The sequence below is a fragment of the Microcebus murinus genome, chromosome 8 (genome assembly GCF_040939455.1).
Source record: "Microcebus murinus isolate Inina chromosome 8, M.murinus_Inina_mat1.0, whole genome shotgun sequence".
Lineage (NCBI taxonomy): Eukaryota > Metazoa > Chordata > Mammalia > Primates > Cheirogaleidae > Microcebus > Microcebus murinus.
This window is the reverse complement of record NC_134111.1, coordinates 101,565,399-101,579,636: the sequence shown is the minus strand read 5'-3', so window position 1 is coordinate 101,579,636 and position 14,238 is coordinate 101,565,399. Positions and strand designations below refer to the sequence as shown.

The following is a 14,238-nucleotide window of genomic DNA, read 5'->3' as shown; positions in this document are numbered from 1 at the left end:
TAAAGGTGACGATCCTGCTCACGGCCATTTCCAAGTTGTGGCCAAGCAGTGTGGCACTGTCGGACCTCTCCGGGGCACACTGATCCATTAGGCTCTGCTGGCAGCACAGTAGGTTGCTGTAAAAGCCGTGACCGACAGCACAAAGCAGGCACCTGGAAAATGCAAAACCACTGCCCTCCAAAAAGCAGAGAAGGAAAGTAATTTAGCCAAAGTCCCTCTTCCAGAACCATTTAGAAATCTCTCTGCCTTCATACTTGCATTAATACTTATTTGACTTCTCTTTGGCCTCTTAAAACTATAAAGCTAGATCCAAGACTTATTCTCTGAAATAAGTTGGTAGTTCTTTCCAGACCTCAGAAAAACCATCAGATTTGGGATGTTCATTGAAAGAAGGTGCCTCCACCTGCTTCCTTTCCTGCCTACCTGCCCCAGAGCCCCATCCACGGTCACTCCCACTCGCACCCAGCCCCGCACTGGCATGGGTAGGAAACCAACATTCCTTAGCCACCATCGCACTTATGCCAAGCACTGTGCCAGGTGCTTCTACCTAGCTCGTTTTATCTAATCCCCATAACTCTCCGAGGAGGTACTATTCCCATTTTACAGATGACATAACTGAGGCTCAGATATATTGACCAAGATGGCCTTGGTTGCAAGCTGCAGAATTAGGACTTCAATACAGGTGTGTGTCTCCTTTGTTAGGACAGTGGAAGGATACACTGTATGTAAGCTGACCAGCACCGTCTCTGCTCGAGGGATGAGCAGTGTTATTGTTATGGCTCATTTTACCACCAGCTGCAGGAAGCGCATTACCCTGGGATTCACCTCCCAGTCCCATGACATCAGCCAAGGCACTGTCATTCAATCGGAGCAGCCGTGAGGCCCATTGATACCCTGAGAAGAGTCCATAATGGACAAAGGACAAAAAAGGACAGCTTACAGAAAAAAAAATAAACAATGGCTATTAAACCTATAAAAATATGCTCAACATAATAAGAAAAACTGAAATAAGAGTTTACCTATCGGAGTAGCAAAGAGCAACGATTCTGATAACACATTGTGTCGAGGAGAACACCACTTACAGGACTATCAATTGGTGGATAGATGGACCCCCTGCCCTCCAGGGTGGGCAGTTTGGCAACATCCATCAAATATTATCGGATATGCCCTTTGGCCCAGCAATTCTCTACCCACGAATTAATCCTGCCCGCCTATTCACACATTCGCAATATGCTGTATGTATGAGGGGATGTCATAGGGTTTGTGGGAAAAGGGAATTAAGAGATAAAAATAAAAATGTAAACTCTATTTCTCAACATAAGCTGCATCAAGTTCAAGACACTTCTATACGCGACAATTGGTCTATCCCCAAAAAGTGAGGGTCCCGGGAATTTAACCATGCCAATGCTGTCTCTTTTACATTATTAAAAGAAAAATGGGTGCCCTTTAAAGGTTTTTTAAGATTAGGAAACAAAAAGGAGTCGAAAGGAGCCAACTCAGGACTGTAAGGTGGATGCCTGAAGATTTCCCACCGGAACTCTCTCGCAAAATTGTCCTTGTCTGGTGAGAGGAGTGAGCAGGAGCACGGTCGTGGTGGAAGACTCTCTGGTGAAGATTTCCAGAGCATTCTGCCGCTAAAGCTCTGTGTAACTTTCTCAAGACACTCTCGTAATAAGCAGATGTTATCGTTCTTTGGCCTTTCAGAAAGTCAACATGCTACATCTTTTCCCCTTAAATGTTTTTATTCAAGTTCTGTCTTTCCTTCATCATTGCATATCGCTGTCAGATCATAAGCAAGATGGTGAAGGGCCAACTTTGGGCCCTTGATCAAGGTGAGGCTAGAGAAGTGACAGACACCATGACGGACCAGTGGCTTAATGTCATGGCTACTAGAAGCAGTGAGCACCACTTTGAGCAGCCTCTCCCTGGGGAAGGGAAACTAGTGAAATGACGTGCTTAAGGTAGTTGGTTATGAGTCCAAACTTATCTTGGAAGAAATTCTGAATATTAATTTTCACAATAATTTTTACAAAAGTCTTACTAACGAATGTTTTTCTTTACAAAACTAAATAATCAAAGTGGGGTGCTAGTGTTTCCGCAATAGACTCTGAAGTAGAATAGACAGACTGAAAACATACCCGAAGATGTAGACCCACACAGCAACCTCAGAAATAAGTATTGTCGTTCCCATTTTACAGATGTGGACACTGAGGCTGACAGAGGTTACGTAGTTGGTCCCAGGTTACAGAGCGGTGTAAGCAAAAGTGGAGCCCAGTCAAGGCAAGAGCCCTCAGCCATTACACCACATCATACTCAGGTTTTGTGGGGCTTGAAGCTTATAAAACTATAAAGTCAGATATAAAAGTTTATTTAGAACAGTTTCTCAATCTCAGCACTAGAACAGATAATTGGGCCAGAAAATTCTTTGTTGTGGAGGGTTGTCCCGGGAAGCGCAGGATGTTTAACAGCGTCCCTCACCTGCGGCCATGAGGAGTTAGTAGCGCACATGAGGAAGCAAAACCGCCCTCAGTGGAGGACAACTGATGCGTACTGAAAAAAGAAATCACAACAGGTTACAAAGTCTCTGAAAGTTTACAAGCACTATAATATCAGAAAATCCCAGTGTTCTAATCCATTCACAGCTCCATGCTCCTCTCCGCTACACTTTTCCTTCTTTTTTCCCCTAATACTCTTTGATCATTTCTTCATATGCCAACAAGCAGATAATATTATTTTCTGCAGAGATGATAGGAGATAATTCTCCTTCTTCTAACACGGTTGGTCTAAATTTTTTTTTTAATGGTGACAGGTGAGAGACTTCACACCCAGGTGAACTGATCTATACAAGTACCTACAGGTTACAGGTGCTTGGGCCCTGAAGCTCATCTATTCGATGTCCAGTTCCAGCTCTACTAGTTATTCTGCGGCTGGCCCTGTACACGTTACATCTCCACACCCCTCCAGCCTCATTTTTCACTCTGTAAAATGTGAGTAGTAACAATGTCAGCCTTGCAGAACTGTCGCGGGGGTGAAGGGACATAACATACGTGGTGTCCCAGCCCGGGGCACTGTAAGCCCAGGGCACACAGCTGGAACCATGCTGAGGGAAAGCTGTTGCCATCACCACCTTCACGACTGCCGTTGGCTTGGTCTTGGTTTGCACGTACACGTTCTTAAGCACACTGGCTTCAACTCCAGACTCTTGTGAGCAAAAGGGGCCCGCATTCCTTCAGAGACGATCAGAGACCATCAGGCGCAATGCTACTTACAGCAAACAACTACCGACCGCTTCTGGTAGAAGAGACATTTTTATGTGGCTAATTATATTAATAATTTCAGAGGGATGGCTGCAAATGGAGAACATAACATTTTCATAATAAATCCAGGTATGTGGTACAAATACTCCTTTGGAACTGGAGAAATAAGTAGGTATGGAAATGGGAAATTATTACTTCTTTTCTGTGAAATACTTCCAAAACTATAGAATTAAGAAAATTCATAAAGGGTTCTCAAATATATATTCCATTCAGCAATAGAAAAACGTCTGAGGTATAAGAAAAACATTTATAAGGTAGAAGATAAGAAAGTTAAGTGCAAATTCCTAAAGAACCTAAAATCTGTGCATTTTATAATGATGGTAAGAAATAATTTTGACAAATGAGAGAGACACAGAGAATTTCTTACAAGAGATAAGAACATTAGAAGCAATAGTGAAAATAGTTGAGTATAAAAAGATAAAGAAGTTATAACACTATTAACTTAAAAGCTAATTCTAGGACTAGATGCACCAAAACTTTTCAAGAAACAGAACATAATGTCTTCTGTGCTTTAGAACTTAGCCCAGGAAACCATGGGAGGAGAGAGAGACGGAACTTCGAAGGGACGATGAAAGAAAGGGGTGGCGTCCTGGAGCATTTCTAAGGTGGGATATTTAAAAAAATGGTTTAGCAAATTATCAATTAACCTGATGGCTCCTGCTTTAAAATTATTCACACATAATAACAGAAGGGCTGATCCCTGAATCTCCAGAGAAAGCTGTCCTGAGAGTTTTCAGATCCATGAATAATGGGGTTGATTAAAAATAGGTCATCTGAATCAATCTAACTGCCTTCTCTTTTTAATGTAAACTCTTTTCATTGATTTTCAAAATGGATATCCCATTAAAACACATTAATCATGACCCTAAAAGTGTATTTCTTTTACAAAAAGCCTAAGGTGAAGAATAAAAAGCAATTCCCCACCACATGAAACTGGGGCAAGAACATCACCAAAGAGAACTGCAGCCCTATTTTTCCTAGGGGAAAAAAAAAAAAAAAATTCTGGGTAAAAGCTGAGAGGCGAAGTATAATGATGACAAAACATTGTCCGGCCGTATGACAGAGGTTTTAGGATGTTTGGAGCCCTGCGTGTCTTACTTGGCTAAAAGGTCTCTAGTTTTGTAGAGGCAAGGCAGAACACTCATGATTGGTCTTCTCTGTTACTTATTACATGAGTAATGCACTCCCATAATTGCATACTACATGCCCATTCTAGAAAATGTAGCTAAGGAAAACTAATATTAAAAATAATCCATGGTACCATCATCCAGAGATAACCCTGGAAACGTTTCACTGTACACATACTCAAACTTTTGAAACACATACTGTAGATCTTTAGCTGCTGATATATATGTAATGCACATGTTCAGAATACCCTTTTATATCAAAAAGATCATATACTTGCTAGATGCCAATAAATACAGTTCTTCAAAATTGCTGTTAATTGAACACAGATACGTATCGCCCTTTACTCTGCCACCCGTCCAGGCCTGGGCACGATAAACAGTGCTTCACTAACGCTCCTCAGCTAAATCCTTGCCGGCATCCTTAGTTACTTACGATAGATTTCAAAAAGCAGACTCATTAAATCAAAGCATAGACACGTTTTAAAGGCTCTTTCTACATACCACCAAATTGACCTCTGGAAACACTGTACAAATTTATGCTTTTCTGAAGTATAAGAAAATATTCACCTCTTCACGCCCTCGTAACATTTGTCATTGTTCTTTATCTTTACTTATTTGATAGGTTTTAAATGATGATTCATAGCTTTTAATTTAGTTTTCAAGGCAGAAAATTGTATATGTTTATGGGCCATTTATATTCCATCTTTTATTGATGCCAATTTATGAATTTTCCTCTTTTCCCTTTTGGGGTTTTCATGTTCCTCCTCGTATGTTCTTATTACTAGCCTTTTGTAATATATAATGCACTACTTTCTCCATTTTGTTGTTTATCTATTAAATCTGTCTTGGGCATTTTGTCATAAAGAAATATTTCATTTCTATGTATTCATATTATTAAAAATATATTTTCTTTATATTTTTGAAAGATATTAAAGATGACCTAAATTATGGGAAAGATACGCCATGCTAATGAATTAGAAAACTCGGTATCATAAAAATGTCAATTTTCCCCAATTGATCTATAAATTCAAAGTAATTCTAATCAAAATGTCAACAGAGCTTTGTGAAACTAACAAGCTGGTTATAAAATGTTTCTGGAAAAAGCAAAGGTCAAGAATATCCTTAACACTGCTCAGGAAGGGAATAAGGGGAGGGGATTTACTCAGCTAGAAATATTTTAAGAATAAATACATATGATACATGCAATGCATACAAATATTTTAAGAAGGACTGAGAGATCTCCTAAGAAATATCAACAACTTTCTAAGTAGATCATAGATACCTCACATTGCCTTTCTTTTAACTCTGAGCGACATCAGTCCAAGTCACAGAGTTAGTCTGGATCTAGCAGGAAGTCTTGGCAATGGCCTGGCCTCTCTTTTAATTGGCCAAAATAAAATGCAATGTTGTTCTATTACCCATAACTATTTGGGCTAAGAAATTTAAAGGGGCTTGATCAAATTCACTTTATGCTACAAATCCACATCAGTGGCATTAATGATAGACATGGCTATTATTTAGGTCTTTCTAAGAGTTTGCAAGGCAACCAGTCCTTCAAATTGACTTCAAATTGTCCTTCACGTTTATTCACAAGCAATGGCTTAGGAGAACTGCATTATACAGTTGGAACGATTGCCTCTACTAAAACCTAGCACTGGGCAAGAAAAGCAATTATCACCTAGCCTGCCTGGTATCATCCCCCTTTATTCGTTTGTGAGATAACATGGGAAAAAAGCTTTAAATCAGGATTTCGTGTTGAATTACTCAAAGATTGGTTGAGGGCACGGATCTTTTTTGAAGTAACAGAACACAAGTATGAGATTCGGCTTCACTGGGTAAGGTTGCTGAGTTAAGTGTGTTACATGAGAATATGGTAATATGCAAAGAGGAGAGTAACAATCATTCATAATTAATTAATTAGCAGAAGAATATTAGGTGGTTTCTATTAGCAATAGGGATTTTCTACATATGTTAATGTCAGATTTAAAGGTAATCTTAGTACAAGACCTAAAGATGCCCTAATTTAGTGGAGGCCTGTAATTGCTTGGATATGCAAGGCTAAGCCTTGGGTGCACATTATGCTACAAGGGATCAAGGGATAGGCTAAAAAGGACACTGAGTTTTTGATGTGTCCCGTGTCACTGGGGTAATACTCCCCAAAACAGCACTGTCCACTAAAGTAGGATGTGAGCCACACACGAAATTTAAAAATTTTAATATCCACATTTTTAAAAGGTAAAACGAAATAGGTGAAGACATTTTAAACATTTTATTTGACACAATTTATCTAAAATATTGACAGCCCAACATTTAGCCAATGTTGAAAATTATTAATGAGCTATGTTTCATTCATTTTTACATACTATGACTTCAAAATCCAGTGTGTACTTCATACTTAGAGCCATCTCAACGTAGTTCAAGCTGTCAGCCCTGCAGCATAGCCTACTCTCTCATGAACACGCAAGAAATTATAATAATCTGGGGAGAATACATCTGCACACTTATGGGCTCTGCTCAGATTAACTGCTCTATGGTCCATGGAGCATTTTGCCTATAATGATTATGGGCCCATGGCTTATTCTTTGCTTATTTTTTGAAGTGCTCATAGTATGGAAACACTAATGTCTGGATCAGTTAAAATCTAATAATATGTAGATACTTTTTTTTTAATTTCTAAAATAATCTTCCCATAGTACATTTTCTCTGGTGGCTCCACTGGCAAAGAAAATTCTACCTATTGAATATTGTAGAATGTGATGGTTAATTTTATGTGTCAACTTGACTGGGCTAATGGGTGCCCAGATAGCTGGTGAAACATTATTTCTGGGTGTGTTTATGAGGGTGTTTCTGGCAGCATTTGAATAGGCAGACTGAGTGAAGAAAATCACCCTCACCAGTGTGTGGGGGCACCTTCCAATCTGTCAAGGACCACAAAGTAGAAAAAACAGGTGGAGGAAGGATGAGTTTGCTCTTTCTGCCTGAGCTGGAACATCTATCTTCTCCTGCCCTTACACTGGAGCTCAGGGCTCTCCAGCCTTTTCTCTCTGATGCCACTCACCCTCCTCATCCTCAGGCCTTGGAGTGTGGACTGAAACTACAGCATGGGCTGTCCTGGACCTCCAGCTTCCAGACGGCAGATCATGGTAACCTCATGAGCCAGCTCTCACAATAAATTTCTATCTCTCTATCATACAGGTTCTGTGTCTTTGGAGAACTCTAATACATAAAGGTCGTGTCCTAGAAGGAAAAAAAAAAAGAGTATTCTTAGGATGATATCATGTTAGAACTTGGGAAAAAGCTAGGTATTATCACAAACTTACACAACCGGAATGGTTTTAGTGAGTTAAGATAAAGAAAGTTCATTTTTCCCTCAAGCCTTGCTAAAATTTACTGCATACCTCAAGTTTGTCTTTAATTATCTTCTTTGAAAATCTGACACAACCAGACATTTTTAGATTAAGATCAAATTTCTCTTTTTTCTCTTTTTCACTTGCTGCCAGTCAATTTTCCTCTGTTTTTCTTTCCAGGCAACTTAAAATTTAACTCTGAAGGGGATGATGTTCTATGGCAGTGGGACTTATTGTAGCTCCAGTGCCACACATATATCAAAAATAGAGCTGTATTGCTGTCTGTCTACATTTATAGACAATTCTCTTTAGGAGATTAGAGAAAGGACAGGGATTTTCAGGGTGCTAATGCCTCTCTGAGAGTGGTACCATTGTACAGACTTTGAACTATCCTCCCTGTTTCTCAGTCAATATAAGGCTCTGGCTCTTCCAATGACCTTCCTCCTTGAAGTCTACTGGTGCCTTATTTATACCATCTTGATTCTTAGAGAATACACAGGACCTTATATTCTGTTGTTATTTTGGAGGCCAGTTGTTTTCTTTAGAGAGTTATATATTTATTTTCCTTTCTTGCTTCTTTTCTTTCTAGGGCTCTATGGAAAATGCTCAGTTATATATTGGGGATCCTCTAAATTCACAATTTTCTATTATAATTTTTTTTTTCCATTTAAGGCTCATAGTTAAAATTTGAGCCCATTTTCAGCTGTTGATCATAGCCTAGAACACTGTTCAAAAGGTTCCTGAAATCTAATTTTAAAATCTCCTGTTAATTTGTGTTTACTTAATTACAATTTTGAATCTTTGTCCAATTTGCTTTTAAGGGAAAGGCTTCTAAAATGGCCTTAATGGGTTTTCTGTTTTTTGTTTCTGACTCTAGGAATTTTTTTTTTTTTTAATTTTCAGATAGATAATTTAAGTCTTTTCTTTTCTAGCCTCTGGTTTTTAACCACTTTCCCCATTTCAGGGTCTAAAATTAGGTGAACCAGTTTATACAGATGCAGTCATCCAGGACAATAGTATGTAAAAAAGCTCCTGTTGCAAATGTCTGTCCATCTTCCTGAAATCTAACAAAATCCTTATGTATAGCACTGCTACGAACAAAGTTTATATGTTGAAGCCCTAACCCTTAGTGTGACTATATTTGGAAACAGGGCCTGTAGGAGACAATTAAGGTACAATGAAGTCATACTGATGGGGCCCTGATCGGTAGGGTTAATGTCCTTAAGAGACAGCAGAGAGCTTGCTGTCTTGCACTTTCTTTCCCTCTCCCCACCTGCACAAAGAAGAGGTCATGTGAGTACATGGCCACCTACAAGCAAAAACAAGAGGCCTCAGAATGAAACCTACCTTGCCAGCACCTTGATCTTGGACTTCCCCAGCCTCCAGAACTGTGAGAAATAAATTTCTGTTGTTCATGAGCCACTCAGTCTACAGTAATCTGTTACAGCAGCCTGAACAGACGAAGTTCTTGATTCAGCTCTAGATCAGGTTTTAAATTCCATTCCTTCTGATCCGGCACAGTTACATGAATGTTCTTTTCCTGCGAAAACCTAAGGCAATGATAGCTCATTAGATCGGAGGAAAGAACCGAAGGACCAGAAGGGCTGTACGTGAAAAGCGTAGACAAAGCTGCGTAGATCCAAGCAGGACAGGTCTCAGAAGGTTAGAGCATCCTTGGACAAATTGTGTTTTAGGCCCCAGCACACCAAGTAAAGAAGCTGACTATTGAAAAGTTGGTGTCTTTGTCTCCTGATTTTTCTACAGTTTCTCTTAAACACATGAACTTATTGATTTTAACACAGCAAACTGTCCTTAAAACGGTCATCATTTTTTGCCACTTGCCTAAAAAAAGTACAAGAGTTAAGATCACAGTGAGATTTTATATAGGAAGAAGAATTTGTTGTAGGAGTTGGAGACTTTGATATGGACAAACCCACACAAGGAAGATGGGTCGCGATGGTCAGTCCAGCACGTGCTCATGGATGGCGTCTCAGGTTTCCTGACCAAGCAGAAGCTAAAACTCAGCTGGACAGTCAATGACCCAACAATTGTTTACCCTAAAAACATAGACTGAGCTAAGGGACCTTCTTTCACAAGTTGACAAGACAGTAAGTGACATCATGAAGGTTTTGTAGGGCACCCAAAGCTAAGTTTGACTAATTGCCTTTTCACAAATTTGTCACTAGTCTAACGGACCTCCAATCATTTGTCTTCAAGACTAGATTAAATTGGAACAGAGAGTAATCACCTTATATATTTCTCTGTCGCTTATAGAACACTCCTTTATACAATCAATAGACACAAGGAATCCAGGAAAAAACAAAGGCAATTGAAATACAACTTCACACATACACACACACACACACACACAAAAGCAAAGCAAACAGCAAGAGAGTAAGCAAAGATATCTTCCAAATGTTTTCTGTCCAAAGCAGAAGGTCTAATGATCTTATACAAAGACCTAGATATATTATAATTACTTTAAACAAAGACTTCTATGGTTATACGTCCTAGGGTAACAAAATAAATTCAGCACTGAGAGCTCAATGAAACTAGTAAGAACTCAGGTTGGTGTCGAGGCTGACTTAGCTGGCAGCAGGAAGGATAGGTGGAGTTTGGACAGAGAGCCCCAGTGAACACGGCTGCTGGTCTGAGGATGTCCTAGAATGCTTCTCAGTGAGGTCCTTGAAATGATCTCAGTAGAAACTCCAGAGCTGTCACAGAATGATAACACCACCCTCAATATCTGAAATGAAAAAGACAAAGCTGAACATATTGCTGTCAGCTGTGTGTTATATCCACTGTAGGACAGCAGTGTTAGCAAGTTTGGAGCCAGGTGTGTCCATTTGGATAAATGGTCTCTGATCTTGTAGAGCCGAGGTAAAAACCCATGATTGTTGCTATGGGTTAAATGTGTGCCCCAAAAAGCATGTGTTGAAAACTTAACCCCCAATGCAACAGAGTCGAGAGGTGAGAATGAGAAGTGATTAGGCCATAAGGGTGGAGTGAATGTATTAATACTGTTACCGTGCCAGTGGGGTCATTATCTTGGGAGTGGGTTTCTTATCAAGGAATGATTCTGGCCCCCTCCTGTTCTCTCCTGCCCTCTCTTGCCCTTCCGCCTTCTGCCATAGATTGACACAACAAAAAGACCCTTGTCAGATGCCACCCCCTCGATCTTGGACTGCCCAGTCTCCAGAATTGTGACAAATAAATTAGCCAGTCTCAGCTATTATTATAGCAGAACAAAATGAACTAAGACAATTGGTTTTCAGTGTTTCTTATTGCATGAGTAATGAATACTTGTAATTGCATAATACATGCTCATTCTAGGAAACGCAGTTAAGGAAAACTAATATTAAAATAATCTATCATACCATCATCCAGAGATAACTCTGAAATATTTTGATATATACACATTCAAACTGTTAAAATATACTATGTATATTTTTAAAATGCAGGTATATCATGTATATATTTATAACCTCTTTTTATATTAAAAAGATAGTATACATTTTAGATGCCAATAATTACAGTTTTTCAAAATTGTTGTCGGTGGAACACAGGTAAGTATCTATCACCATTTACTCTCACCATCCTTCTAGTCTTGGAGTTTAGCTTCACTAAAGCTTCTCCAGCTAATTGTTTGCCAACATCCTTAATTCCTTCAGATAGACTCCATGAAGTACATTCATTAAATCAAAGAATAAACTTGTTATGAGCTTTGACTGACACCTTGTGGAAAGTCAACTTATTGCCAGCTAGTTCCCAGCCTCTGTGTTTGAGAAGAGTGAGCCCTTGTCTTGGCAGCCTAACAGGTGGGGCCTGATGTTCATGATTCATCCCAGGCTGCTGTTCTCACTGTTACATGGCAGTTTCTATGGCAACGCTGGGACCTGCCAAAAGCTGTGCTTCTCCAACCACAGTCGTGGTGAAAAAACTTTCCACACCTTTCCAACATAAAATTATTTACGTGGCAACTCTATGCCAAATAAATCCCCGTCTATTTTATTTGGAGCAAAATTCATACACAAGAGAACAGCCATAATATAACTCCAATGAGAACTATTTCCTAGACATTTAAACACTCCTTCCAGAGTTGGAAATTCTAGCATGGTTAGGGTAGGGCGCTGTGCAGGTACAGCCAGGGGAGATGCTATAGCACCCAGGTATCATCCCTGGAAACCCTGTGAGACCCCGGGTGCTACACCCAGAAACTTCTGCTGCTGGGGAAGGAGCTGACTTGTGATCCTTCCCTGCTACATCGTGGGAAGTGGTAGGCCAGGAGTTTGCTTAGCAGGTCTGGGTTCCTGAGGTCACATGTTTAGGCTACCAAGCAGGGATGGGTTGTAGTGAATAGCATCAGATTAGAAGCATGGTGCAGTTTCTCTTTCCTTAGCTGGGCCACCACTTTGGACCATAAAATGGGGAACACCAGAGTGGACTAGAAGACCAGCAGGCCAGAAGGACAAAGGGCTGGCTCAGAAGGGGTTGGCCAAACCAGGTATGTTTTGGGACTTCACAACTTGAACTTGAGATTGAGAAATCTTCCCCCTGAAGCTGCCCATGAGCCCCCCTGGGACAGAGGCAGATCCCTGGATTGTCAGTGAAGCCAGCAAGGGAAGCCCTGGAACCTGGGAATGGTTTTCCAGGAATGGGGAACAAGCCCTGGGAGAGGCCAATTTTGAAAAGTGGCACTATCACACTTGTTAGACAGTCACCAAAAATATTGTTCAAAACCTAGAAGGAAAACCTATCCAAGGTCTCAAGTCTCCAAATGTGCCAAGTTAAATGTCTGAAAACTAAATTATGTGTGGAAAAACAGTCAAAGGAACAGCATGTTAAATTTCTGAACACTGCTGAGGAAGGAGGAGGACGACTCCTCAGTCTGTCGGAGAAAATCAGCAAAGCTACAAATTAAATGTGTAGATTCAGTAGGTTGGATTGCAGCAAGGTTGGGTTTTCCAGGAAGCAGACCAGAGAGGGAGTTAGTGTGCAGGTTGTTTATAAGAGAATGCCATGGCCAGGCACAGTAGCTCACGCCTGTAATCCCAGCACTTTGGTAGGCTGAGGCAGGAGGATCGTTTGAGGCCAGTAGTTTGAGACCAGCCTTGGAAATGGTGAGACCTTGTCCCTACTAAAAATAAAAAAAAATTAGGCAGGTAGGTGGCATGCACCTGTAGGTCCCAGCTACTCAGGAGGCTGAGGCAGGAGGATTGCCTGAGCCCAGGAGTTCAAGGCTGCAGTGAGCTATGATCAGGCCACTGTACTCCAGCTTGGACGACAGAGCAAGATCCTGGCTCTGAAAAATAAATAAATAAACGGGAGTGCCCTGCAGAAGCAACACATGAGGAAGGGAAGGAAAGAAACAGGACTAGACAGCTTACCTCTGTCAATAGAATGACCCTTCAGTGTTGTCCCCCACTGCAGTGAAATAGCACAGCCTTCATACTCCCACCTGGATCAGTCACTGGATCTGTGCCACCCTGGGGCAGAGCGACCCTGGCTGAGGTGGCTCTCTGCAAATGAATAATCCCAGAAGTGGCTGGCAGCTGAAAGCTCTGTCAACAGTCCTCCCAGAAGTCTGGGCATCTTGAAGGGGAATCTGGCCGGAACGTCTCTGGGTGCAGGGCAACCTTTTTTGGACACTTTACACTCCATGGGCCCATAAGTTCCTCTCGCCCTGCTTCCCTCCCCAGATTTCTGCAGGACAGCTTGATGGGAGGTAAAGAGCCCCCTCTAAGGGACCTCCTGGCGCTCAGTAATGGTTTATTTTTAATCATACACCTTGGCAATCACATCGGCACAAGCGCACAAATACGGCTAAGGGCTGATGCTGAATAAAACTTTCCTAAAATGTCAATCACAAAATAAATTCCGTCAACCATACTGAAGACTGAATTGCCTTGCTATTCTCTGTAGAGAAAATGTTACCAGATAATATTATCAAGGAGGAAATAGAGTATGCAATCAGAAATATGCAGGGAGGAAAAGTGTTGTCAGTTAACAAAAATAGCTTATTTGCCTGGATTCTGTGATGTTTGTCGGCCATTTGCTGGGACTTATTTTTCCCTTCTAAGTGAACCGTCACCTTGCTGCCTCCTTCCGCGGTGGCAGCCAGGATGGCTGGTGGTGTCTCTCCAGCGCGGCGGGCGCGGAGTCGGCCCAGAGACCAGACATCTCCAGGCCGCACGTATCTCAAGCGCGCAAAGGGGAGATAACCCGTATTCGCGTTTTCACAGGATGCTCGCGCAGCACTGTAGGCTGAGAAGCGCGGGAGCAGCTCGGGATCAGCGCCGGCCTTCCGCGTCCCCACCCGCCCGGCGGGCCCGGGCTCTAAGTCCCGCCCTTCCGCCCTCCCGCCCTTCCGTCCTGTAGCTCCCCGGGCCGGCCGCGCGGGTGCGGATTGGCCGAGAGCGAGCAGGGCTAACTGTTTGAAAGGCCCAA

The 14,238-nt window shown here is 41.4% G+C and overlaps 1 long non-coding RNA gene across 3 annotated transcripts; it reads right to left on the bottom strand.

The window, feature by feature from the left end:
- Nucleotides 1-2,051: 2,051 nt before the first annotated feature.
- Nucleotides 2,052-14,138, bottom strand: LOC105871969 (uncharacterized). 3 transcript variants are annotated; one of them, XR_012920649.1, is made up of 4 exons: nucleotides 13,179-14,138; nucleotides 10,377-10,537; nucleotides 9,139-9,341; nucleotides 2,052-7,681 (listed from the first exon to the last, which is right to left on the bottom strand). It is a non-coding gene; the product is annotated as an uncharacterized LOC105871969 (long non-coding RNA). The 3 variants fall into 3 exon arrangements; XR_012920648.1 differs by lacking the exon at nucleotides 10,377-10,537 and having other exon boundaries at nucleotides 2,054-7,681; nucleotides 13,179-13,310; nucleotides 13,883-14,138; XR_012920647.1 differs by lacking the exon at nucleotides 10,377-10,537 and having other exon boundaries at nucleotides 2,053-7,681.
- Nucleotides 14,139-14,238: the final 100 nt, after the last annotated feature.